The following is a 587-nucleotide window of genomic DNA, read 5'->3' as shown; positions in this document are numbered from 1 at the left end:
CGGCCCCGTTCGCACGACCTCTCCCACCCCGAGCATCCTCCCAGCGCGCCAGGACAGGCCAACGGCCGCCGGCCGTGCCGGGCTGGTGGGGGGAGGAGGAGAGCAGCCGGGCTGGGAAAGGGCTTCCCAAAAGTTCAGCTGGTTTTGGGGTGGACGGAGGTGAAGTCTCGCGGCGGGGCGGGGACCGGCTCCGCCACTGCGGAGGCGAGCTGTCCCCGGCCACGACCCCCGGGGATGGGGGGCACCGGGGTGGGTGATGGTACCCCCCGCGTGAGGCGTGATTTACTGGTGTGGGTCACCGTGCACTGGTGAGGGTATCATGCACCGTCACGAGTCACGATGCACCGGCGTGGGTCACGATACCCCGGGTGAGGGTCACCACACGCCGGTGCGGGTGACCGTGTGCCGTCGTGAGTCATGGTGCAGCAGTCGGAGTCACGACACACCGGTGTGGGTCGCAATAACCCTGCTGTGGGGTCGCGAGACGCCGTCAGGAGCCACAATACACCAGCGTGGGGCACGATGCTCCACCGCGCCCCATGGTTACACCGGTGTGGGTCACGATATGGTGGTGTGGGTCACGATAT

Source organism: Aptenodytes forsteri, unplaced genomic scaffold (genome assembly GCF_000699145.1).
Source record: "Aptenodytes forsteri isolate BGI_AS27 unplaced genomic scaffold, ASM69914v1 Scaffold476, whole genome shotgun sequence".
In the NCBI taxonomy this organism is placed as follows: Eukaryota; Metazoa; Chordata; class Aves; order Sphenisciformes; family Spheniscidae; genus Aptenodytes; species Aptenodytes forsteri.
Note: the sequence above shows the minus strand (reverse complement) of the source record.